The sequence below is a fragment of the Festucalex cinctus genome, chromosome 19 (assembly GCF_051991245.1).
Source record: "Festucalex cinctus isolate MCC-2025b chromosome 19, RoL_Fcin_1.0, whole genome shotgun sequence".
Classification (NCBI taxonomy): domain Eukaryota; kingdom Metazoa; phylum Chordata; class Actinopteri; order Syngnathiformes; family Syngnathidae; genus Festucalex; species Festucalex cinctus.
In genome coordinates, this window is record NC_135429.1 from 10356202 (window position 1) to 10380311 (window position 24110).

Consider the following 24110-nt stretch of genomic DNA (forward strand, 5'->3'; position numbering starts at 1 on the left):
TCCAAGTGTCTTTTGTTTAGTGTTTGTAGTGATTCCAAGTGTCTTTTACTTAGTGTTTGTGCCAACCCCAAGTGTCTTTTACTTAGTGCTTGTGCTAATTTCAAGTGTCTTTTACTTAGTGTTTGTAGTGATTCGAAGTGTGTTTTACTTAGTGTTTGTGCCAATTCCAAGTGTCTTTTACTTAGGGTGTGCCAATTCCAAGTGTCTTTTACTTAGGGTTTGTGCCAACCCCAAGTGTCTTTTACTTAGGGCTTGTGCCAATTCCAAGTGTCTTTTACTTAGGGCTTGTGCCAATTCCAAGTGTCTTTCACTTAGTGCTTGTGCTAATTCCAAGTGTCTTTTACTTAGTGTTTGTGCTAATTCCAAGTGGCTTTTACTTAGGGTTTGTGCCAATTCCAAGTGTCTTTTACTTAGTGTCCGTCGTGATCCCAAGTGTCTTTTGCTTAGTGCTTGTAGTGATTCCAAGTGTCTTTTACTTAGGGTTTGTGCCAATTCCAAGTGTCTTTTTGCTTAGTGGTTGTGCTAATTCCAAGTGTCTTTTACTTAGGGTTTGTGCCAATTCCAAGTGTCTTTTACTTAGTGTTTGTAGCGATTCCAAGTGCCCTTTACTTAGTGTTTGTGCCAATTCCAAGTGTCTTTTACTTAGGGTTTGTGCCAATTCCAAGTGTCTTTTACTTAGGGTTTGTGCCAATTCCAAGTGTCTTTTACTTAGTGCTTGTGCTAATTCCAAGTGTCTTTTACTTAGTGCCTGTAGTGATCCCAAGTGTCTTTTGTTTAGTGTTTGCGCTAATTCCAAGTGTCTTTTACTTAGTGTCTGTAGTGATCCCAAGTGTCTTTTGTTTAGTGTTTGTGCTAATTCCAAATGTCTTTTGCTTAGTGTTTGTGCCAATTCCAAGTGTCTTTTACTTAGGGTTTGTGCCAATTCCAAGTGTCTTTTACTTAGGGTTTGTGCCAATTCCAAGTGTCTTTTATTTAGCGTTTGTGCCAACTCCAAGTGTCTTTTACTTAGGGTTTGTGCCAATTCCAAGTGTCTTTTACTTAGTGTCTGTAGTGATACCAAGTGTCTTTTGTTTAGTGTTTGTGCTAATTCCAAATGTCTTTTGCTTAGTGTTTGTGCTAATTCCAAGTGTCTTTTAGTTAGGGTTTGTGACAATTCCAAATGTCTTTCACTTAGTGTTTGTGCCAATTCCAAGTGTCTCTTACTTAGTGTTTGCGCCAATTACAAGTGTCTTTTACTTAGTGCGTGTAGTGATCGCAAGTGTCTTCTGTTTAGTGTTTGCGCTAATTCCAAGTGTCTTTTACTTAGTGTTTGTAGTGATTTGAAGTGTGCTTTACTTTAGTGTTTGTGCCAATTCCAAGTGTCTTTTACTTAGGGTGTGCCAATTCCAAGTGTCTTTTACTTAGGGCTTGTGATAATTCCAAGTGTCTTTTGTTTAGTGTTTGTGCTAATTCCAAATGTCTTTCACTTAGTGCTTGTGCTAATTCCAAGTGTCTTTTACTTAGTGTTTGTGCTAATTCCAAGTGGCTTTTACTTAGTGTCCGTCGTGATCCCAAGTGTCTTTTACTTAGGGTTTGTGCCAATTCCAAGTGTCTTTTACTTAGTGTTTGTAGTGATTCCAAGTGCCCTTTACTTAGTGTTTGTGCCAATTCCAAGTGTCTTTTACTCTAGTGTTTGCAGTGATTCCAAGTGTCTTTTACTTAGTGTCTGTAGTGATCCCAAGTGTCTTTTGTTTAGTGTTCGTGCTAATTCCAAGTGTCTTTTGCTTAGCGTTTGTGCTAATTCCAAGTGTCTTTTGCTTAGTGTTTGTAGTGATTCCAAGTGTCTTTTACTTAGGGTTTGTGCGAATTCCAAGTGTCTTTTGCTTAGTGGTTGTGCCAATTCCAAGTGCGTTTTACTTAGTGCTTGTGCCAATTCTAAATGTCTTTTTTTGCTCTAGGGTTTGTGTTGATCAAGCATTTTGAACGTCTAAGTATTCTGAATGTATAAGCATTTTGAGAATAAAGTATTTTCAATACTAAGCATTTTGAATGCATAAGTATTTTGAGAATAAAGTAGTTTGAATGCATAAGTATTTTGAATACTAAGTTTTTTGAATGTATAAGTATTTTGAGAATAAAGTATTTTGAATGTATAAGTATTTTGAGAATAAAGTATTTCGAGAATAAAGTATTTTGAATGCATAAGTATTTTCAATACTAAGTATTTTGAATGTATAAGTATTTTGAGAATAAAGTATTTTGAATGTATAAGTATTTTGAGAATAAAGTATTTTGAGAATAAAGTATTTTGAATGTGTAAGTATTTTGAATGTGTAAGTATTTTCAATACTAAGTATTTTGAATGCATAAGTATTTTGAGAATAAAGTATTTTGAATGCATAAGTATTTAGAGAATAAAGTATTTTGAATACTAAGTATTTTGAATGTAAAGTATTTTGAATGTATAAGTATTTTGAGAATAAAGTATTTTGAATGTATAAGCATTTTGAATACTAAGTATTTTGAATGTGTAAGTATTTTGAGAATATAGTATTTTGAATGTATAAGTATTTTGAATGTAAAGTATTTTGAATGTAAAGTATTTTGAATGTATAAGTATTTTGAGAATAAAGTATTTTGAGAATAAAGTATTTTGAATGCATAAGTATTTTGAATACTAAGTATTTTGAATGTGTAAGTATTTTGAGAATAAAGTATTTTCAATACTAAGTATTTTGAATGTAAAGTATTTTGAATGTAAAGTATTTCCAATGTATAAGTATTTTGAGAATAAAGTATTTTGAATGCATAAGTATTTTCAATACTAAGTATTTTGAATGTTTAAGTATTTTGAGAATAAAGCATTTTGAATGTATAAGTATTTTGAATACTAAGTATTTTGAATGCAAAGGATTTTGAGAATAAAGCATTTTCAATACTAAGTATTTTGAATGTATAAGTATTTTGAATACTAAGTATTTTGAATGTAAAGTATTTCCAATGTATAAGTATTTTGAGAATAAAGTATTTTGAATGTATAAGTATTTTGAATGTATAAGTATTTTCAATATTATACATTTAGAATACTTAATATTCAAAATAATTAAGTATTTTGCCTATTAAGTATTTTGCCTATTAAGTATTTTGAACGTAAAGTATTTTGAGAATAAAGCATTTTGAATCTGAAGTATTTGAATGTAAAGTATTGTGAATATGAAGTATTCTGAATGTAAAGTATTCTGAATGAATACGTTTTGAATGCATAAGTTAGATCTGTAATGTATTTTGAATTTATAAGTTTGACAATAAAGTATTTTGAATGTATAAGTATTTTGCATATGAAGTATTCTGAATGTAAAGTATTCTGAATGTATAAGTTTTGAATGTAAAGTATTTTGAATGTATAAGTATTTTGCATATGAAGTATTCTGAATGTAAAGTATTCTGAATGTATAAGTTTTGAATGTAAAGTATTTTGAATGTATAAGTATTTTGAATGTAAAGTATTTTGAATACTAAGTATTTTGAATGTATAAGTATTTTGAATACTAAGTATTTTGAATGTATAAGTATTTTGAATACTAAGTATTTTGAATGTATAAGTATTTTGAGAATAAAGTATTTTGAATGTATAAGTATTTTCAACACTAAGTATTTTGAATGTTTAAGTATTTTGAATACTAAGTATTTTGAATGTATAAGTATTTTGAGAATAAAGTATTTTGAATGTAAAGTATTTTGAATTTATATGTTTTGACAAAGTATTTTGTGTGTCAGTTTTGACTAAAGTATTTTGCATGTATAAGTTTTTTGACTGTAAAAGTATTTCAAGTGTAAGTTTTTGGATGGTGTAAAAGTATTTAAAGTGCATCATTTTTTTAAACTGTAAGTATTTCAAGCGCACAAGTTTATTCTGTTTATATGAGTTTTTTGTGTATAAAAGTATGACTAAGTGTCGATGAAGGTGTACAAGTAAATAGCATGCCACCCATTCAACATTTTTCTTTTAGTCAAGTCATAATTCAGCATTAAATGACCTCTATCAGATGTTCAGTGAACTTACCCGAGTATTCGTATGATACAAACATCTTTGAAAATTCTTTTGGCGTCAACATTAGAGCGGGATACGACTGATATTTTTGTCTGGATTGATTCAGATTTTGATTTGCTCAGGACAAAAAGTTGCCGTCAATGTTTGCTATTTGAAAGCAGCTCAACAAGCAGCTTAAATGCCTTTCAGCACAACCTTTATTTAAAAGCTGCATGTTAAAAGATTTTCACATCTTACACAATGACGGCTAGTTTGTCTTTTCATAAAGACAAACATCTGCTTAACATTTATACCAGTGAAGGGCTTTCCAAATAAATAGCAGGAGAACTGACATTTTCTTCTTTGATTTCACTTTATTTCAAGTGCATCTTCTATGCAACTACTGACCAGCTGAGAAACGAATGTCTTCACTTCTTTGCTTCCGGCATTCTTGTGTGGCCCAAATGCAACCGTCGTCGTCACGACGATGCTTTTCTGTAGCAGAAACAAGTTAGACACGAGTGACTTTCACTTGCAGATCTGCTGGCAGAGTTGCCACTCGGGTTTGAAGGAATCAATTTTACCAGCCATTTTGAGTCATGTGAGACAAAAGTCAGGGATTTGCAAATTGGGTCAAGTCTTACCTTTGCGTTTGCTTTCCTCTTTGGCAGGTCGGGGGTCTACTTGCAAAGCACACTGAATAAAAGCACCCATTTTAAAATTTAACAGCCATCAACAATAAAATAAGGCAGATGCCAATTTTTGCCTAATATCAGCCCACGGCGAGGGAAACTCCCTTGACTTTAACAGCGCAAGGAGAGCAATGCACCCTAAACAAAGCATGTTTAGCATTTATACACAGTGGATGTAATTCTTGCTTAGTTTGACACTTTAATCCAACTGGGGCCATTAAACATCTTAAAAGCTATTTTTCTCTCTCAACATTAAAAAAATAAATAGGACAAGTGTTCACTTCAACCTTTATTGGACCACAGTCATCCAACTCCACAAATGAAATTGCCCTTACTGACTATTCAAAAATACACAGCCTTAAGTTAACCGTTCAAAAACAATCACCCAAAGTCAAGACAGGAATGAATGAGCGAGCTCCCGGTAAGCCGCAAGGTCAACAAGGAAATTAATCTAACGTCCATCATTCAGAGTACAATCTATGTTTATTAAATCGTGCTTCCATTAGTGTTTAAGATTAACAAATTTTGTTTTTTTTCATTACAACCAAATTAAAATTAGGCCCAATTGTTTTTCTGGTGTAAACATGATCAAACATTAAAATAATGTTGCACAAGCTGCATGATAATGATACATTCTCATTTTCTAAATATATGAAGTGTAACCAGTCAAGCCCATTTTCAATGTAGATCAGGAATGTCAAACTTTACTCCTACTGGAAGGAGGTTACAACAATTACATCAATAATCCACTTTTTACTTTCTTAATTTTACTGTGATCTACCTCAGTAATATTCCACTTGATATATAAAAATGGGGGTATTTACCACTAATGCTTCTAGCAGGTATCAAAATTTGCTGTGTTTAGATAGTTTCGGTTATATTGACAGCATCACCGGAGTAACTTGGAGATCTAAACTAATTACAACCAAGAGACTGGAATCGAACACATTCAATTTTATTTAAAGTTCTCCACACAGTCATAAATTACGATGATGGCATTTCACAGAAATATGACAAGAGTCAGACCAGCCGAGGCTTACCTTCCACAGCTGGTGCCTGCAGTTGGTCTTCACCGAGTGCCATGAATCGGGCGCCCATCACTTGTCGCCTGCTGCTTGGCTTTGATTTGTATTCTTCTTTTTGGTTGGGTAGAAAGATTTGCTTGACTGTAGCTTCACCGACACTTCTGCCCTGCAAAATAGTTCATAAACAAAATTACAGAAAACTGCAGTAACACACGTCACAACAACAAAAGAACATTTAAACCGCAACTAGGCGGAAGGCTAGCTGGCCACGAGGCTAGCTTAGCATGCTAGCTGGCCACGAGGCTAGCTTAGCATGCTAGCTAGCCAAGAGGCTAGCTTAGAATGCTAGGTAGCCACGAGGCTAGCTTAGCTTGGTAGCTAAGCATGCTAGCTAACAAAGAGGCTAGCTTAGCATGCTAGCTAAGTTAGCTAGCTCCATTCCCCGTGTGGCGACGGGTGGAAAGGCACCGCTGACCGACTGACAAGCAGGTCAGCCACCACCCTCCCTCCCAAGACAAACCTGCTTGCCAGCCGGCCAGCAATACCTTTCCACCCGTCATTGCGCAGGCAACGGAGCCAGTCCTCAAATAGAGGAAGGAAGGTTGTTTTTTTGTCATGTGAACGAGTGTTACCTGGTGTCGTGCGTCAGCCGGCTCGTCAGCAACGTAAAACAGAAGCCCTGATTCGTCTGGTGCAGATCACTTCTTCATCTCCATCCGTTCGCCCTTCAAAACAGATCACATGAAATAAATCAGTTTGTTTTTTATTTACACAGACAGCATACTTTACAAGAGTGACAAAAATCTATTTCTATAAGGCACTGTACAATATCCTACACTACATAAGTAAAATCTAAAACCCAATGTGTTTGTTAAAGGGGTGCTTTTTTTAAACAATGAACTGGACTTGAAACGCTGCCGTGCTTCGTAAAACAAAACCTTGATTTGCTTGGCTCTGGTAGCTTCATCTGCACTGCAAAACGGATCACAGGAACAAATTCTCACTTTTTTGAAACATCACACACGATGGTGAAGGTTTTAGTCACTAATATCTATGCATTTAAGAAAAGCATGCTTTATTTTTAATGCATAACCCATTTATAGCAAAGTAAGACTACATGAGTTCTGGTACTCCCTTTGAACATGTAAACTACACTTGAACTATGCCAATCCACTTTTACAACTTATGTTTAATAAAGCACCATTCCCAATGTCAATCGTCCATTCCTGTGAACCCAATGACAGTATAGCAGTACGTTGACACTTATTTTTTATTTTTATTTTTTTAATGTAATCAAACACAAGTACAAAGCAGGAAATGATAAACATGATCAAACATTAAAATAATGTTGCACAAGCTGCATGATAATGATACATTCTCATTTTCTAAATATATGAAGTGTAACCAGTCAAGCCCATTTTCAATGTAGATCAGGAATGTCAAACTTTACTCCTACTGGAAGGAGGTTACAACAATTACATCAATAATCCACTTTTAACTTTCTTAATTTTACTGTGATCTACCTCAGTAATATTCCACTTGATATATAAAAAAGGGGGTATTTACCACAAATGCTTCTAGCAGGTAGCAAAATTTGCTGTGTTTAGATAGTTTCGGTTATATTGACAACATCGCTGGAGTAACTTGGAGATCTAAACTAATTACAACCAAGAGACTGGAATCGAACACATTCAATTTTATTTAAAGTTCTCCACACAGTCATAAATTACGATGATGGCATTTCACAGAAATATGACAAGAGTCAGACCAGCCGAGGCTTACCTTCCACAGCTGGTGCCTGCAGTTGGTCTTCACCGAGTGCCATGAATCGGGCGCCCATCACTTGGCGCCTGCTGCTTGGCTTTGATTTGTATTCTTCTTTTTGGTTGGGTAGAAAGATTTGCTTGACTGTAGCTTCACCGACACTTCTGCCCTGCAAAATAGTTCATAAACAAAATTACAGAAAACTGCAGTAACACACGTCACAACAACAAAAGAACATTTAAACCGCAACTAGGCGGAAGGCTAGCTAGCCAAGAGGCTAGCTTAGCATGCTAAGCTAGCCGAGAGGCTAGCTTAGCATGCTAGCTGGCCACGAGGCTAGCTTAGCATGCTAGCTGGCCACGAGGCTAGCTTAGCATGCTAGCTAGCCAAGAGGCTAGCTTAGCATGCTAGGTAGCCACGAGGCTAGCTTAGCTTGGTAGCTAAGCATGCTAGCTAACAAAGAGGCTAGCTTAGCATGCTAGCTAAGTTAGCTAGCTCCATTCCCCGTGTGGCGACGGGTGGAAAGGCACCGCTGACCGACTGACAAGCAGGTCAGCCACCACCCTCCCTCCCAAGACAAACCTGCTTGCCAGCCGGCCAGCGATACCTTTCCACCCGTCATTGCGCAGGCAACGGAGCCAGTCCTCAAATAGAGGAAGGAAGGTTATGTTTTTTTGTCATGTGAACGAGTGTTACCTGGTGTCGTGCGTCAGCAACATAAAACAGAAGCCCTGATTCGTCTGGTGCAGATCACTTCTTCATCTCCATCCATTCGCCCTTCAAAACAGATCACATAAAATAAATGTTTGTTTTTTATTTACACAGACAGCATACTTTACAAGAGTGACAAAAATCTATTTCTATAAAGCACTGTACAATATCCTACACTACATAAGTAAAATCTAAAACCCAATGTGTTTGGTAAAGGGGTGCTTTTTTTAAACAATGAACTGGACTTGAAACGCTGCCGTGCTTCGTAAAACAAAACCTTGATTTGCTTGGCTCTGGTAGCTTCATCTGCACTGCAAAACGGATCACAGGAACAAATTCTCACTCTTTTGAAACATCACACACGATGGTGAAGGTTTTAGTCACTAATATCTATGCATTTAAGAAAAGCATGCTTTATTTTTAATGCATAACCCATTTATAGCAAAGTAAGACTACATGAGTTCTGGTACTCCCTTTGAACATGTAAACTACACTTGAACTATGCCAATCCACTTTTACAACTTATGTTTAATAAAGCACCATTCCCAATGTCAATCGTCCATTCCTGTGAACCCAATGACAGTATAGCAGTACGTTGACACTTATTTTTTATTTTTTTAATGTAATCAAACACATGTACAAAGCAGGAAATCAACGAATCAAGTCGGCTTTGCTGGACACTTAGTTTTATAGCGTGCCATGTCTTAGCACTCCTGCTGCATTCACACCAAAAGCTGGGAGGGTGTCGGACACATGCTGGTCAGTGTATTTACTTAAACGTACAGAGCCAGCAGTGTTAATTATCCATGCCAAAGCTATTTTTGGCGAAACTGCCGGCTGTGAGATTAAAAAAGCGGAAGTGCCATCACGTACCTCAAAGAGTAAATAGTGCCACCGTGGTAAAGGGACAATAGCGTGAAGGCGCATGAGGTCACACTCAGAGCAAAAGTTAGAGTTCAGCCAGAACAGTCCACCATTATTTCACTTTACAGGAAAATTAAGGGCAACAGTCACTGTGCCACAGTAGTGCCTCCTGTCCATAAACACATTTCTTAAACCATGTGCAGGTGAAAAATATGGTTCTTTAACATTCAAATGGCAGTCCAAATTTGCATCATGCCCCTTTAAGCGTCGTGCAAGAGCAGGGGTGTCCAAACTTTTTCATTTGAGGGCCACCTCCATAAAATCCAAAGGACGCAAGGGCCACATAATCTTAAGTGTTTCGTCCTAAAAATTTTACAAATTTATTGGTGCTTTTGCATATTTAGAAAAATGCTACAGTACATAAACCAGTTTCTTTGTAATATGGCAGTAGGGTTATTATAGTTTTGGAAATTTTTATTTTGTTTTAATTTGTTTTCAGGGTGGTTCTGTAAGTTTTAGTTCTTAAATAAATGCTTAGTTTTAGTTTAATTTCAGTATTAGTTTTTTCTTTTTTTTAATGGTTATTACTTGTGGGCAATATTAACCACACCACTGTACTAGAGGCTAACATGCTACAGGTGCCCACAGGACAACTTTGTACAAAGTGCTTGCTTGAACAACTGACCCAATATGTCGCCCACCGCTTACCTTCCACAGCTGGGGCCTGCCCTCATCTTCACTGAACCCCATGATTCGGGCTTCAGCCACTTGTCATCTACTGCACTGCTCAAGATTTTATTTGATTTTTTTTTTTATTTGATTTTTTTTTTTTGGTAGCTGGAGGGAGGCAGACCGGCTGGGTTGGAAGGTCTGTTTGATGCTGGTAGCTTCTTGATCTCGACCCATTCGCCCTGCAAAATACATCACAGCAACAAAAAATTACAGCAACAGCTGAAGTAACACAGATCACAGCAACAAAAGAAAAACATTTACTCCGCAACTAGGCGGCAGTTAGCTAGCCAGGAGGCTAGCTAGCTGGTTAGCATGCTAGCTTAGCTAAGCTAGCTTAGCAATAGCTAGGTTAGCTTAGCTAAGCTAAGCTAGCTCCATTCCCCGTGTGGTGACGGGTGGAAAAGGCACCGCCGACCGACCGACAAGCGGACCAGCCGCCAAAAAAAAAAACGGCGGCTGACCCGCTTGCCAGCCGGCCAGCGGTGCCTTTCCACCCGTCATTACAGGGAATGGAGCCACAACAAAAATTGTGGGAATGGTTTTGTTTTGTCGTGTGAACTGGTTACCTGGTCTCGTGGTTCTCATTCGCCAAGTTAAACGAAGAGCCAGATTTGTTTGGCGATGGTAGCTTCTTCATCTCCACCCACCTGCCCTGCAAAACATCACAGGAATTTAAAAAAAAACAAAAAAACATTTTATTCTATTACACCCACACTTTAGAATAGTGCCAATGTTTTCACCTAATCAAAAACAATCTACTTCAATATTCAATACGACATGCTTAACTCATTTGCTCCCAGTAACATGTAAATATGTTTTTTTTTAATGTAAGTGTCCCAAAGACATATTTATACGTTTTTTAATGGTTGAGCATACAGAAGGCTTTGATGCAGCCTCTCAACTGCAAAGAACGGTTGCAAAAATGGTCATTACACAAACGGCCAGCAGGAGGCAGCAGAGCAAAGGAGATCAACCAGGGCCATCTACAAAAAATCTAAATGACTTACAATTTTAAATAGATTTGTGAAAATTGATGAAACTTAGCTCTCTTCTAATGCTAATTGCTGCAAAACAGAAACAGATAGAAACATACTTTCTGTTCCTAATCTTTCTTTTGGTTGGTTCCATGCTTTTATAGCAATTGAACAATATTCTCTGAGACTTCAAAATCAGTCAAAATCCAGTAAAACAGCCGGGAGCGAACAGGATTGCTTCTGTGAAAACAGCTGGGAGTGTGGGATAGTTCGGCTTTTTTGACACTTTCATTCTCACCTCCAGTGTGTGCAATCAGCACTGACTTACCCCTGACAGCATTCTATGACACGAGTTCTGGTCCGGTGTTGGACGAGAGGAAAATAGTCCAGCAAGCTGGCTGGTGTCACAGCAATAAAAGTTTTTCTTCTCAAAACAATTTGTGTTCAAAAGTGATACATTAGCATCATTAAAGTCCTTTTCTTCAAAAAAGCCAGACGCCATTCCCGCCAACCACTGCTTTTCTGTTCGTTCGTATCACTGCGCGGCGCCCTGTAGGCAGCTGATAGTCGCGCCTTCCACCGCCGAAAAGAAACTTCTAGACGAGTGTGCGTCTGTCAGCTGCATGCGGGGCGCCGCGCTGAGATACGAACCAACAGAAAAGTAGTGCCGGCGGTAATGGCGTCTGACTTTGTTCAGAAAAAGAGTTTAGTGATGCAAATGTATCACTTTTGAACACAATTTGTTTTTAGAAGAAAAAAAAAAAAACTATTTCCCGTGACCCCAGCCAGCTTGCTGGACTATTTTCCCCTCATCCGACACCGGACCAGAACTCGTGTCAGAACGCTGTCAGGGGTAAGTCAGTGATGATCGCACACACTGGAGGTGAGGATTAAATAGAGATTAATGTCAAAAAAGCTGAACTATCCCTTTAAGTAAAATCAAAGGATAAATGAAATGTGTTAGGTTCTTTTTTTGAAAAAAAAAAAAAAAAAAAAAAAGTTCCTGTGCTTAAGATGTTTAAATGTTCCAACATTTCTAAATTATTCAACCCCCCTGGAGATAAGAGTTTCTGCATGCTTTACATTTGTTTAATTAGATCAAATAAGAACTTCTCAAATACACGTCTTGTATATTGCAATTTTTTTTACGACCAAAAAACATCCTTTTTAGTAATTTTCACGGACAAAATTAGTCAACCCTCCACAATTACCTCTTTACAACCTATTATCTTTTTGAATTTGGTGTGAGAACACATGTAGTCAACAGAACCTTGCCAGTCTGAAATTTAGCAAATGTAAATAAAATGTGACATTCTTCCTCCTTCCAGACAGTCAATGATGTTTTTGCTAAGTGGTTAAGTCCAGGTAGAGGGGAGATCATTTCCATTCATGAGCAAGGAAAAGAAAAAACTAACTTTACAAGAGAGACAACTGGAGGCCGAACCGGCAAGTTGGAAAAGAGAGGAAAAAAAAAAAAAAAAGTCAGTGGAATTGCTGTTGATACCTCAAGCAAAAGTGGGGAATCCCCGGATGACAGCTGTGCAACTGAAAGTCAAAGTACAAGAAGAGTCGACTCAAAAGCCCACATGTCATGAATGCTATTGTCAGGGACAACCTGACAAAATTTGAACTCTTTGGTTGCTCAAGATGTCAGGCGAAGCGAGAATTTCTTTGGATACGTGCAAATCGACTGCATGTGCAAGGTACCATCAATTCAATCAGGAGACAGTGGGTGTCAAATTTGATACAGTCAGTGATGATAAAGCTTGACTGACGGACCTCCCAACACAACAATTCCAAGCATGCCTCCAAATCTCTTAGTTTGGATGCAGACAAAGTGTTGGAAGATCCAAACTTCTTAAGAGAATCTCTGATGTGTCATGAAGACAACAGTTGCTGAACACAAGGCAAATGTGAAAGAAGAAGAAGTGTCGGCTTTTTCCACCCCCATGAAGAATGGGCAAAGATACCAGTCGATGGCTGCAAGAACCTTGTGGCAAGATACATCCCACATCTGAAAGGTGTTACTCCAAAAGTGTTGTACTACTGTCCCAAGTATCGATCCAACTATGGGGCTGAATAATTTGGTTGAGGAAATCAAACCAATGTTTCATGGTACGTTAAAAATAAATTATTAACTAATTTGGGTTGCATTTGTATGGAAGCCCATTCCCGCCAGTAAATTAAAGTGTGTTTTTTTTTTTTTTTTTTTTTTTTTTTTTTAACAAGTTCAAACGGGGGGGGGGAGATATTCTATCAGACTTCCATGCAGCACTTTGCGCCTTCCAGTGGCGAGCCAAGTTTGAAACAATTATGAAGACCACGTCACACTCAACGACAATCAGTCAGGGGGTGTCCAAACTTTTTCATTTGAGGGCCACATACAGAAAATCAGAAGGATGCAAGGGCCACAATGTTATGAAGAGAAATTGTGTTTAGTCCTAAAAATTGTACAAATTTGTGCTTTTGCATATTTAGAAAAATGCTACAGTATGTAAACCAATTTGTAATATTGCAGTAGGGTTTGATAGTTATGGAATTTTTTTTTCATTTGTTTATTTTTATTTTTTTAATTAGGTAGTTTTAGTTTTCAGTGTGGTTCTGTTTATTTTTTATTAGTTTTAGTTCTTAACTAATTTGCTCCCAATAATGTGTAAAACTTTTTTTTTAATGTTCTAAGTGTCCCAAAGACGTATTTATACGTTTTTTGGTTTGTTTTTTTAAATGCTAGAGCATACAGAAGGCTTTGATGCAGCCTCTGAACTGCAAAGAACGGTTGCAGAAATGGTTATTACACAAACGGCCAGCAGGTGGCAGCAGAGCAAAGGAGATCAACCAGGGCCATGTAAAAAAAAAAAAAAAAAAAAAACTCAATTACAATTTTGAATAGATTTGTGAAAACTGAAGAAACTTTGCTGTCTTCTAATGCTAATTGCTGCAAAATGGAAACAAACACTTTTTCCTGATGAAAGAAGAGACTTTAATCTTTCTTTTGATAGGTTCCAGGCTTTTATAGCAATTGAACAATATTCTGTGGGCCTTGCAAAAATCAGTCAAAATCCAGTAAAACAGCCGGGAGCGAACAGGACTGCTTCTGTGAAAATGGCTGGGAGTGAATGAGTTAATAAACGCTTAGTTTTAGTTTAGTTAGTTTCAGTATTAGTTTTATTTATTTATTAAATGTGTATTATTTGTGAGCAATATTAAAAAAACACCATGGGAGCGACGTCATTCTGGTTTATATCAAAATAAAAATCGACGAAGAAACATTTAAAATCATCCCTAAAGGCTCATGCATTAAATTAATTACCAAAGACTAAAACGAAGGACATGTTTGTTATAATTAGTTTTTTTTTTTTAAGTTAGTTACGTAAACATGAAATTTAGTTATTTCTTTTTTTTTAAAATGCATCTTTGCTTTTATTTTATTAACGAAATTGTTTTGATTTTTAGTTTTCATTTTAGTTAACTAAAATAACCTTTAATAACACCTGTGGTTTTCGACACCTTCCCATCTTACTTTGACCATCTCCAAACATTTTTTATTTTATTTGAACCAAGTCAAATACCATTTGTAGCATACGTCACGGGCCACTAAAAAAATGGACGGCGGGCCACAAATGGCCCCCGGGCCGTAGTTTGGACACCACTGATCTAAGTCGTCTTTATTAAAGCGAGAATGGGTTTCCATACCATGCGGCAAGCGCAAGCCCTCCATCGGATTCAACCACACAGATTCAAATTTCAGGCCATTTTTACGTGCTGTCGATGCAGGCGCACAACCAAAATGAGCGTAATGGCAATCCCAATAAACCGTTGGTCACCCGTCCAGTTTGTGCAACCTTGCTAATGGGCTATTATCGCAAATCGGTCTATAACGCCACAAATCACATCATAATACATGTTGCCAAGTACAATAATTTAATAGTCGGCTTTTCGATGCTCGCCGAGTGCGACGTGGTCTTCATAACTGTTTAACTTTCCTCGCCACTGGAGGGCGCAACGTGCCGCATGGATGTCTGATAGATTACTCTCCCCCCCCCACTGGCGGACTCTCATTCGAACATGTAAAAATAAAAAAATGAAAAAAACTCCACTGGCGGTTTGACGGTGGGGAAAGAAACAAAACAAACCTTTATTTTACTGGCCGGAATAGGCTTTGCATACATTTGTCCTTATTAGAAACAAGAAATAAAGTGCAATGTAAGGTTAACACGTCATGCTAATCTATGCAATTAAGAAAAACATGTTTTGTTTTTTTATTTAATACAAATAAGATTGAGAACTTCTTCCTACTCCCTTTGAAGATTTAACCTACATTTGAATGACATCCCCTTTACATGCAATATGTGTACATGTTCAATAAAGCACTCAAGCACAGTGGCAAATTTGAAAAACTAAACCAGCTGTAAATCATATATAAATGTAATTTATACAAGGTATATGCTGATTTTTTTTTATTATTATTTTTTTTTTTATTAAGACCCAACATGTCCTAATTCTGTGATGTGCCGAGTATGGCCTATTCGGGGACCAACTAACAGGTCAGTTGCAAAAGAAGGGGGCGACTGACCTGCTTGCCAGCAGTGCCCGTTCCACCTGTCATTAAAGGGAAAGGAGCCAGGACAAAATGAAGTTCCCCCCCAAGTCACGTGAACTAGCCTTACCTGGTCTCATGTCAGCCGCTTCATCAGCAATGTAAAAAAACCCAGATTAGTTTGGTCGGGGTTGCTTCTTGATCCATCTGCCTGCAAAATAGATCACAGGAACAAAATCTTAGAGCGCCCAATTTTAATCAATAAAGCACTGCAAAAAAATATTCAACACAACATTCATAATCTAAAAAAAATAAGTTACTTGAATGGTACATTTTGGAAATAAGGAAATTTCATTCAAATGTTGCTGTGCTTCCTGTGAAGGGAGAAAAAAAACAAAGTTCAAAAAATTACATTCAACCCCTCTGCTGACAACTTAAACACTGTTTAGTCAGATTGAACAGCTTGTCAAATACACTTCTTACATTCTGTACACCATACCAAGAAATGTCTTTTCCATGATTTCCACAGACAAAATTAGCCAACCCCTTCAAAATTGTATAACCAATTGATCTCCAGGTGTTGAAAAGACCTGTAGGCTGTCAAACATTAAGCACAGGTAAATTAAATGTGATCTTCCTGCTTCCAGAAGGTCAATGGTGGCTTTGCAAAATGATTCAAGTCCAGGGAAAGAGGTCAGTTTCATTAATAAGCAAGGATACAAATATAAAGAGGGCAAAGAATTATTTTGACACAACTGGAGGCATAAGTGCCAAGTTTAAGAAAGGCAGTGGAAATCATCCTGGTGCGGCAGAAAGACCAGGCTGGCCGTGACTGCTTTTCCATGTCTCAAGTAAAAGGTGTGGGGGGGGGGAATCCCCAGATGGCAGCTGTACAACTGATATTTGTCTGAAGGATGTCCTCAACTTTCAGTCCACATGATAAAAATGTGCACATTGACAAGTCTTCCACGCTAGAATTGTAGGCGCTCCAAGTACAAGAAAAGTGGACTGAAAAGCCCATGTGGACAAAGCACAAAGGTCGTGGAATGTTCTTCTCAGGTGCAACCAGACAAAAATTTGAACTCTTCAGTTACGCATCGACATGTCTGGAGAAGGAAAACAAAAGGCAAAAGAAAGCTGAAGCTTGGGAGATCCAAGCTTGGCCCTTCCAACAAGACAACTCCAAGCATGCCTCCAAAGTGCTGGAAGATTCTCAAGTGGCCATCGCCCAACATGGGGACTCCGCTGTGTCATGCAAGAAGACTGGTCGCCAAACAAGGCCAACGTGTGAACGAACTGGTGGCCTTTGGGCAAAGATAATTGCAAGAAGCTTGTCACGCTAGATTTCAGATCTAGTTTCCATTCCCAAAGTGTTGTATTAATCCCAAGTACAGAGGTGACTAATTTTGTCTGAGGAAGTCACAAAAGCAACATCACACGGGGAAAAAAAAAAAAAAAAAAAAAAAAAAAACAACAACACTGATTTACGTTGCATTTGTTCATTTTCCAAGTCCTTATTTGATCTGATTAGAAACAAGAAAAAAAATAAAGTGCAATGGAGAGTTAACAAGTCACGACAATCTATGGAATTAAGAAAAGCATCTTTTTTATTTGATACTTTATTGAACACAATCATGAGAAATTCTTGTACTTCTTCCTACTCCCTTTGAATTACATCCACTTTGACATGCAATATGTTTACGGGTTCAGTAAATCACTCAAGCACAGTGGCAAATTTGAAAAACTATACACAAGCTGTAAAGAAGGGGTGTCCAAACTACAGCCTGGGGGCCATTTGCAGCCCACCGTCTATTCTTATGTGGCCCGCGACATGCTAAAAATGGAATTTGACTGAGTTCAAATAAAATAAAAAAATGTTAGATTGTCAAAAAAAGGAAGGTGTCGAAAAACAGGTGCTATGAAATGTTATTTTAAACTAATGAAAAAACTAAAATTAAAAAAATTTCGTTAACGAAATAAATAAAAACTAAAATGCTTTTTAAAAAGAACTTAAAAAAACAAATAAATCTAACTAATTATAGCAAATGTGTCGTTCGTTTTCATCTTTGGTAATTACTTTAAGGCATGAGCCTTTGGGGATGATTTTAAATGTGATTTTTCAGTAGATTTATTTTGATATAAACCGGAAAAATGATGTCACAACCATGGTTTTTTTTAATATTGTGCACAATACACATAAAAAAAAACTAATACTGAAACTAAATTTAAACTAAGCATTTATTAAAGAACTAAAACAAAAACAGAACCACCCTGAAAACTAATTAAAAATAACTAAATTAAAAAAAACTCAATACTAAAAAATGAAAAATTCCAAAACTATAATAACCTTACTGCCATATTACAAATTGTTTATATACACTTCAGCATTTTTCTAAATATGCAAAAGCCGAATAAATTTGTACAATTGTTAGGACTAAATTTCTCTTCCTAACATTATGTGGCCCTTGCGTCCTTCTGATTTTCTGTTTGTGGCCCTCAAATGAAAAAGTTTGGACACCACTGCTGTAAAGTATAGATAAATGTAATTTATACAAGCTACATGCTGATTTTTTTTTTTAATATTAAGACCCAACATGTCCTAACCTATGCAGGTCAGTCTTGCCCCCCCCCCAGCAGTGCCAGTTCCACCCGTCAAAGGGAATGGAGCCAGGACAAAATGAACGAAGGAGTTTTTTTTTGGTCATGTGAACTCATGTTACCTGGTCTCATGTCAGCCACGCAAAACAAAACCCAGATTAGTTTGGTAGGGATTGCTTCTTGATCCATCAGCCTGCAAAATAGATCACAGGAACACAATCTTATAAACCTTAGAGTGAAAAATATCAAAAGGCACTGTAAATATTCAAACATTCATAATGATCCAAATTAAAAAATATATTATAATAAGTTACATTTTGGAAAAAAAAATATGAAATTTCATTAAAACGTTGCTGTGCTTCGTGTTTACAGAAGACAAAAATTAACTAGTGTTCCAAACATTACATTATTCAACCCCTCTGCAGAGAACGTATTCAACACTATTCTTGTTTAGTCAGATTGAACAGCTTGTCAAATACACTTCTTACATTCTGTACACCAAACCAAGAAATGTCTTTCCCATGATTTCCACAGACAAAATTAGCCAACCCCTTCAAAAAAATTTATAACCAATTGATTTCCAGGTGTTGAAGACGTGTAGGTGTCAACAGAAGCTTGGCGGTGAAACATTAAGCACAGGTAAATTAAATGTGATATCCTTCCTGCTTCCAGACAGTCAATGGTGGCTTTGCAAAATGATTCAAGTCCAGGCAAAGATGTCAGTTTCATTCATAAGCAAGGATACAAATATAAAGATAGCAAAGAATTACTTCGAGACACAACTGGAGGCATAATTGCCAAGTTTAAAAAGTGGAAATCATCCTGGTGCGGCAGAAAGACCAGGCTGGCCGTGATTGCTTTTCGATGCAAAAGGTGGGGGAACTCCTCAGATGGCAGCTGTACAGCTGATATTTGTCTGAGGGATGTACTCAACTTTCAGCCCAGACAAAAATGTGCACATTGAGAGCAAGCCTTCCACACTAGAATTGTGGGCGCTCCAAGTACAAGAAAAGTGGACTCAGAAACCCATGTGGACAAAGCACAAAGGTTGTGGAATGTTCTTCTCAGGTGCAACCAGACAAAAATTTGAACTCTTCAGTTACGCATCGACATGTCTGGAGAAGGAAAACAAAAGGCAAAAGAAAGCTGAAGCTTGGGAGATCCAAGCTTGGCCCTTCCAACAAGACAACTCCAAGCATGCCTCCAAAGTGCTGGAAGATTCTCAAGTGGCCATCACCCAACATGGGGACTCCGCTGTGTCATGCAAGAAGACTGGTCGCCAAACAAGGCCAACGTGTGAACGAACTGGTGGCCTTTGGGCAAAGATAATTGCAAGAAGCTTGTCGCACTAGATTTCAGATCTAGTTTCCATTCCCAAAGTGTTGTGTTACTCCCAAGTACAGAGGTGACTAATTTTGTCTGAGGAAGTCACAAAAGCAACATCACACATTACCTTGTTCCGTCTCACCAAATCTAGTGAGTCCGCAACCTTGAAACAAAATGGTGAAATGAGGGTGGGGAGGAGCTGTTCCTTTAACGGTTAGAGGAACATAGAACATAAAAAGAAAGGAACGTAGAAAGTTTGTGTGCAGTGTCGGGTTATACTCTAACCCGACACTGCACACAAACTTTCTATTGCCATCCTCACCCAAGAAAAAGCTGCTCCAAGCCACAAAAATGAGGACTCTGCCCCCTTGTGTTAACACTCACCACACGTGTGCAGCTTGATCCTTGACTTGTGGAATTGTTCCTTTGCCTCATTCCATTTGGCTCCGCTTCCACCCACAAATGCAATTTCAAATGCCTCCTACCTAACCATCTCAAAACATTCTAGTCAGACCCTGGGGGGGGGAATTAACTGTCAATATTTTTCTCAAAAATAATAATCATTGAATGTAGGGTACTTTAGATGAGTTCTGTAATTATACTCTGAAAAGCCATTTTAATTAAAATGTTTGGAAAACTCACCTGGAACCTCAGCCTTCTAATTTTCGACAGTATTTATTTATCGCCTCCAGACAAGTAACGTCAGTGCAGTGTAGTTCAAGGGTAACCTAGAATAGAAGGTACAGCATTAATAAAAAAAAAAAAAAAAAAAAAAAAAAAAAACTTGACATACCGGAAAAGGAGAAAATGTGGTAAACTGAGCAAACGGAGTTGTGGTCAAGCACCGTCGTGTCCCTCGATTGTGAAAATCCTGCAACAAACATAAGTAACGTCGTGAGACACGTGAACAAACAAACATTTGCTGGTGTGCTCACTTACAGCTGACTGTTGCCGTTTTGCCACACCTGTGCGCTGCACTTAATGGCAAACACCCTCGTGCACACCTGTCTCCAATATAACCTGATGGGCTGAACGGCAAAGCCAACGTTCTTCTGCTCGGACGTTTTGCACACTTGCGCCACCTGGTGACTTGACATGTACAGACCATTTAGGAATAGCACTGTGAAAAAATAATTCCTACACATGTGTAGTTAGTGGTTGTGGCATTTGTGCTGGAAATGCATTACAGATAGTTCTTCAAGCACCACACTGTCACCATCTACTGGTCAGTATACAAAATGCTGTTGATCAGTAGTTTCGGCTAAACATGCGTTTTAATATTTTAATTTTACAACCAGTGTTTGAAATCACTATAATTTGAAGATATCCAATTCCTCCCTCCCTCCCATGCTATGAGTAGTGTAGATTATCCCATGTGCAACAGTTAAGAGTATGCACTGAAGTATGGTTGTGGCTTTGAGTTACTCAAAATACCATTTACCTTTAGCAGTGGAGAATAAACTGACAACCTGGGCATCATGTTTCAATTTGCAAACAGGAAATGGGTTCAATTCTACCTTTATTGGACTGCAGCAATCCAACTGTACACATGAAATCTTATTTAGTGTACAGTTCTACAAGTCACATCCCATTTTAAGCAGGAAGAGGTGGATGTGTTCAAAAAGTGAATAGGCTATGAGTAAGTTGCAAGGTGGACATGTCCATGATTTTTAACATTTCTGACCTCCAGTGTGGCATGAAATCAACTACTAGAAAATAGGTGAATCTGGACGCACATGTGGGAAGGAAGCGTTTTTTGTCCTGTGAACTAGTTACCTGGTCTTGTGTCTTAGGCGGCTCATCCACTACGCAAAACAAATCAGTTTAATTTGGTGCTGGTTGCTAGTTCTTGAGCCACCATTTGCCCTGCAAAATAGATCACAGGAGAAAAATTACAGTAAATGCAATAACAGATCAGTTCTCCATTCCCCCGTGCGGTGACGGGTGGAACGGCACCGCTGACTGACAGGCAACTCGCCCCACCCTCCCTCTGCGACTGGCCTGTTTGCCAGTCAGCGGTGCCGCTCCACCCATCAATACGGGGAATGGAGCCAGAAAAGTAAGCAGGAAGCTTTTTATTTTGTTTTGTGTGAACTGATGTTACCTGATTTCGTGTCTCATCAGCCGCAACATAAATGCAAAACCCACATTGGTTTGGTGATGATCACTTCTTGACCCATCTACCCTGCAAAACAGATCAGAGACAGCATACTTCAGAAGTGCCAACATTTTATGTTAATCCATTTTAAAAATGCTCTGTAGTGTACAACATAACCACATGCCTTTATATTAAAAAAAAAAAAAATCTGTTAGAGGGAAAATTTTTGGAACAATTATGAAATGGGCTTGAAAAACAAACTGTTGAACTTCCTGTGTTCAAACATATTTAGTGTTCCGAAAATACACAAATCAGGTAAATACGTGAACAGTTGTGCTCAAGTTTCTTCTCCCCCTCTGCAGGTTAGTATTTTAAGCAGAACCTTGGCGGTCAAGATTTAAGCAAATGTAAATTAAAGGCGAGATTCTTCCGCCTTCGACGGTCAATGTCGTCTTTGCAAAAAATGGTGAAGTCCAGCTAATGGTCAAAGAAGTCAAGAGGGGAGGTCATTTTACTTCAGAAGCAAGCATATGAACACATACACAAAAAAATAAAATCTAATAAAAAAAAAAAAGCAAACGCAAACATTTCAAGAGACCACAAGCTAACAATTTACTTCGATTGGATACAGTGGGTGATAAAGATGAAGCTTGGGAGACAGACCTTCCAAGAGGACAACAATTCCAAGCATGCCTCCAAAGCTGTTTAATTGCAGACAAAGTGCTGGAAGATTCTGAACTGGCCATCATCCGACAGAATAGAGAATCTCTGAAGGGATGGGAAGAGGACAGTTGCCAAACAAAGCCAATATGTGAAAGAAGTGGAGGCCTTTCATGAGGAATAGGCAAAGATCGCCACCGATGGCTGCAAGAACCTTCTGTCAAGCAAGATTTCAAATCTGAAAGATGATCATTCCCAAAGAATGTCCGACTATACTTACTGAATGCAGCCGTGACTAAGGTTGAATAATAGTTCTATTGCATTTTTTATAAAATAAAAAACTTGCTGCTACTTTTTCAAGTCCTAATTTGACCAGAAATAAATGTCCAACTTACTTATAAGCAGTGGGGATCAAATGATTCTGAACACTAATTTTACAATATCAGTACACACATTTTGTCATTTAAGTTTTTTTTTTTTACGTTTATAGATAATTTCCAACCAACCTTGTAGCGTGACGCCATCGTTCGGTGACCTCGATACAATCTGGCAGCCTGGTCACATTTGGTACAGACAGTCACTACCTAGATGGCAGACTAGGCTAGCGAGCTCCGTTGTTGCGACGGGTGGAAAGGGCAACGCTGGGCTGAACTAGTGTTAGCTGGTCTCGTCGTGTTTAAAAAAATAATAATACAAAATTAGTTTGGTCTTGACCCATCAGCCTTGCAACACAAGAATGAACACACTACACATTAGGTTAAAACCTACTCCCCATTTACTCGCAAATAAGCGGTAGTCTAGTTAGCCTCGCTGGTTTAGCTAGGTTCGCTAAGCCTCTGTATCCCCGTGACTCGTTGCTTTCTAAGCTGTTGAATCTGCAACTTTCTTGCGTGGGCATCACGTCGCTCCAAACTTTTTACAAAAAAATAAAAAATAAAAAAACACTCAGACAGCAAACTTACAATACTTCACTAGCAATTAGTTCAAAACGCAACCTTCCCGGTTCTGTTCCCAAGTATGTTGTCAGCCGTGCCAATTACAACAAGAAAAAATACTAGCCAGCATGAAAAAGTAACCCCCCCCCAAAAAAAAATAATAAAAATTTGAAACGGTAGCAAAACAAAGAGCAAACCCACCGTAGTAAATAAACCTTTGCGAATTGTTACGTGAGAGGTGCTCAAATCTCAGCCGCTGTTGTGTTCCTCAAGTGTGCAAATCCTGTAAGAAACAAAATGTAATCGTGACAAAGTGCAACAAACGCCAAACATTTGCTCGTGTGCCAAACGACCTGGCAGAAGGTCCCGCGTGCGGACGCCATCTTGTCATACCCGGCCGTTGCACCAACCCCTTACGCAGACCTTTATAAACTGCAAGCCTGGCGCCAATCTACTAATCAAATTCTTCCACTTGTTGCACACAAGCGCCACCCGCTGGCCTGTCATCAGGACTGCAAAAGTTGCTTTTCCCGCCACAAAAATCAAAGTCAATCACATGAACAAAAGGTCAACTGAAAGTCTAATCGTCAGTTTGAAATTTATGCTGCATTCGTGGATGGTCGGAAGTCGGATATATCCGAGTTGTTTTTTCCCAGTTCCGACCTGAAAGCGTTCGAGGCGAACGTAAACAACCAAAATGGCGGATAATAATAAATTGTTTTTTATTTTGGTCCTCAAAACTCATTTTGACCTCTAGAAAACTTAACTTTTTGCTTAATTTATAGTTTTAATCTTATTTCATAAGCATTCCATACAGTTACATAGTTGACCGTATAATTTCATGCAGGGAGATAATATGGCGCAAGCGTAAATCAAAGTTTTGTACGTGTTGAGGAGAGACGTAGCAAGCGTGCGCCAGGACTGTTTTGTACGCACGAAACACATTTTGTACGTACGAAACACATTTTTGGTACGCACGAAACACATTTTGTACGTACAAAACACATTTTTGTTACGCACGAAACACACCTTTTGCACACGGTACTTCCCATTACGCTTGCGGAATTGTGGCACAAATCTAACGCCATAAGATAGCGGCAATTCTGTCACGTACGTTGCGTTACGAACTTGAATATTTATCAATGAAGAAAGCTATCTAGTTTTATTCTCCAGTAAATTGTGTTT

The 24110-nt window shown here is 38.0% G+C and overlaps 1 long non-coding RNA gene across 9 annotated transcripts; it reads right to left on the minus strand.

The window, feature by feature from the left end:
- Window positions 1-4267: 4267 nt before the first annotated feature.
- Window positions 4268-23380, minus strand: LOC144008041 (uncharacterized). 9 transcript variants are annotated; one of them, XR_013280551.1, is made up of 19 exons: window positions 23279-23380; window positions 23127-23208; window positions 21337-21417; window positions 21009-21098; window positions 20172-20321; window positions 20026-20103; window positions 19875-19960; window positions 19555-19736; window positions 19360-19395; window positions 18029-18099; window positions 15439-15519; window positions 10364-10449; window positions 9774-9976; window positions 8187-8267; window positions 7509-7659; window positions 6359-6451; window positions 5742-5892; window positions 4654-4705; window positions 4268-4504 (listed from the first exon to the last, which is right to left on the minus strand). It is a non-coding gene; the product is annotated as an uncharacterized LOC144008041 (long non-coding RNA). The 9 variants fall into 9 exon arrangements; XR_013280552.1 differs by lacking the exon at window positions 19360-19395 and adding an exon at window positions 22497-22544 and having other exon boundaries at window positions 4270-4504; window positions 19617-19736; XR_013280547.1 differs by lacking the exon at window positions 19360-19395 and adding an exon at window positions 22497-22651 and having other exon boundaries at window positions 4271-4504; window positions 19617-19736.
- Between the last annotated feature and the right edge of the window lie 730 nt (window positions 23381-24110).